At 60.5% G+C, this 3,312-nt stretch overlaps 1 pseudogene; it reads left to right on the top strand.

Moving 5' to 3' along the window:
• The first annotated feature begins 582 nt into the window (after nucleotides 1–582).
• LOC105731855 (ADP-ribosylation factor 1-like) lies at nucleotides 583–2,999 on the top strand (annotated as a pseudogene).
• The last annotated feature ends 313 nt before the right edge of the window (nucleotides 3,000–3,312 follow it).

Here is a 3,312-nt window from a genome sequence, read left to right as displayed (position 1 = left end):
GACCGACGGGGCCGCCCTGCGCTGCGGGACCCTCCGAGTCCTAGACTATCGCTAGCTGGGGCGCTGGAGCTGTGGGATGCCGGCGTAGAGCAGAAGTGGGGAGCCGTTAATTTGTCTCATCTGGAGAGGGGGTGGCCCAGGGAGTGGCCCCGCAGCCGGCCACGTGGAGAAGTCAAGAGTCGGACCCCGGGGAGCCTCCACCAGCCGTGGCACACCCCGTGGAGAAGTCAGGAGTCGGACCTCGGGGAGCAGCCACCAGCCACGGCTTGGGTCCGCTGCTGAGAGGAGATGAGAAGAGCTGGGGCCCTCCAGAGACCTCCAGCACTGGGTGGCCGCGTTATGGGGGTGGGAGGAGGGCACAGAGCGGAGATGTGAACGTATACAGCATTCCCAGGCGCACTGCGGCGGCCATGGGAGGGGAGGTAGGGCGGGCTCCCCGGAGCCGTGGGGTGGCCCAGGGCAGGGGGAGGTGCCCACTGGGGAGGGCTGCCTGGATTGGGGTGCTGGAGCAGCTGGCCCGCCTCAAGAGCCCTGACTGCAGTTTTCAGCTGGGGAAGGCAGGCCTCAGATATGGAGGGGAGGGCTGGGTCATCCCTGAAGGAATGTTGGCGCACGGAGTGCAAGGCGGGTGGCTTGAAGGGCCAGAAGCAGTCCTGGGCTGAGGGCGGTGGCCCCAGGAAGAGACAGAGCAGTAAGCTGCAGTTTAGAACTTACTCCAGCTCCCAGCCCCAGGCCCCTCCTCAGGGAGGTGCAAACCCTTCCTCTGGGCTGCCCTTTCTCTCCTGCTGGCTGTCAGCCGTGCCTGGCCTCCACCCTGAGCCCTGTGCTCTGTGTTCAACCCTGTTTCTGCTGAATGTCATTAGGAAGCTCAAACGCGACATGGCAGGATGGCTTCCCCAGGCCTTCCTGAGTCTGTTGTGCACTCCAGCACCCGACCCCCACCACCAGTCCTGAGGCAAGAGCCCAGAGTCCTCTGCACCCTCTTCCTCTCATGCCCACGCCAGCCATCCGTGGCCCATCGGCAGCCATTGCATATCCCACCCACACCCTCCAGGGACCCACTCGGCCAAGGCCCAAGGGTGGGGGCGTTGCACCTTCTTCCCGTTTACCTTGAACCTTCTTCCCATTTACGTTGAACCTTCTTCCCATTTACCTTGAACCTTCTTCCCATTTACATTGAACCTTCTTCCCATTTTCCTGCGCTCAATATGCTTTTGGAGGCCAGTGCAGCTCATGTCTGCAGTCTCAGCCCGGATGACAAAAGAAGACCCTGTCTCAAAATAAAATAAATACCTAAATAAATCCTTGTGGATTATGGGAAGATGGTGGCAGCAGCAAGAATTTTGTATCTCCCTGAATTTCCTCGTGAAACACGTCGAACTGCAAAGCAGATCAAAATTCAGATGGGCAGCACGGACTGCAAAGCCAGAAGATGCCGTATTTTCACGCCGGGTGGAGGCAAAGCTCCGAGCCTCACTCTTCACCATCAGCATGTGTGTGCAGGGCCCGAGTTTCCCCTCTTCCCTGAAGCAGCTGAAAATACATCCGAGGATTCCCAGACACTGGGCATCAGGGACCATGGGCCATGATCCCTGAGAGAGGAGCGCATGGGGTGAGACCTAAAGGAAGCCTCCTGGCTGCCACTCAGGGAAAGGAGCTGGGTGGAGGAGACAAAGCTGGCAGCCAGGGCGGCCCACACACCGGAGTCCACAGGGCAGGGGCAGAGAGGAGGGGCTGCCCACAGCCAGAGCTCCAGGATGGGGCAGGCAGGAGCGCCCAGACCTGGGAAGGACTCTGGAAGGAAGCTGGTGGAACATGGCTTGGAGTCTTTACACTCCTCCTGGCCCCAGGATGTCCTTGTGGCCCAGGGGCAGCAGGCAGGGTGGTCGGCTGTGGGACAGGACTGAAGGCTGAGCTGGTCCACACTCACAAAACTCAGAAGGCTGGAGAGGATGGGCGCAGGGATATTTAATGGGAGTACAAATATACTCAGAACTCAGCTTGGAAAGTTAACAATGTCTGCATCTAATCAAAAGTTACCAGACATGCAAAGAAGGAAAATATGACCCACGACGAGGAAGAAAATCCATCAGTGGAGGCAGACCTGGAAACCACGCTGCTGTAGAATGACATCTGTGCGTAGAAGCAGCTGCACTGTTTCAGAGGCTCCAGGAGCCAGAGGCCGAACGTGCCTGGATATGGATCAGGAGATGGACGAGGAAACCGAAGCTGTGAAGACCACAGGGCCTGAGGCCCACCCAAAGAGACCCCCACAGGCCACAATTGAAGCCACTGGTTAAAGCACACCAAGGATGCTTATACCACAAATGCATATGCCGCTTAAAAAGATGCTGCGAGGAGAGCCGCCGTCTTGGGGGAACGAAACCGACGCCTGTCTCGGAGCAGCAGCCGCTGAGGTGTCCCTGGCCAGTGTCCTGCCACCTGTCCACAAGCATGGGGAACATCTTCGCCAACCTCTTCAAGGACCTTTTTGGCAAAAAGGAAATGCACATCCTCATGGTGGGCCTGGATGCTGCGGGGAAGACCACGATCCTGTGCAAGCTGAGGCTAGGGGCATCGTGACCACCATTCCCACCGTAGGCTTCAATGTGGAAACCGTGCAGTACCGGAACATGGGCTTCACTGCGTGGGACGTGGGTGGCCAGGACCACATCCGGCCTCTGTGGCGCCACTACTTCCAGGACACGCAAGGCCTGATCTTCGTGGCGGACGGCAACGACAGAGAGCGCGTCAACCAGGCCTGTGAGGAGCTCGTGAGGATGCTGGCTGAGGATGAGCTCCGGGATGCTGTCCTCCTGGTGTTCGCCAACAAGCAGGACTTCCCCGGCGCCATGAATGCGGCCGAGACCACAGACAAGCTGGGGCTGCACTCCCTACGCCACAGGAACTGGTACATTCAGGCCACCATTGGCGACGGGCTCTATGAGGGACTGGACTGGCTGGCGATCAGCTCTGGAACCAGAAGTGAACGCGACCCCCTCCCTCTCACTCCTCTCGCCCCTCCCTCTCACTCCTCTAGCCCCTCCCCCTCACCCCTCTCGCCCCTCCCCCTCACCCCTCTCGCCCCTCCCCCTCACCCCTCTCGCCCCTCCCCCTCACCCCTCTCGCCCCTCCCCCTCACCCCTCTCGCCCCTCCCTCTCACCCCTCTAGCCCCTCCCTCTCACCCCTCTAGCCCCTCCCTCTCACCCCTCTCGCCCCTCCCCCTCACCCCTCTCGCCCCTCCCCCTCACCCCTCTCGCCCCTCCCCCTCACCCCTCTCGCCCCTCCCTCTCCTCTCGCCCTCCGCTTTA

The sequence above is a fragment of the Aotus nancymaae genome, unplaced genomic scaffold (genome assembly GCF_030222135.1).
Source record: "Aotus nancymaae isolate 86718 unplaced genomic scaffold, 86718_ANA_hifiasm-v0.15.2.pri h1tg000006l, whole genome shotgun sequence".
NCBI lineage: Eukaryota > Metazoa > Chordata > Mammalia > Primates > Aotidae > Aotus > Aotus nancymaae.
Note: the sequence above shows the minus strand (reverse complement) of the source record. Positions and strands in the feature narration are given on the sequence as shown.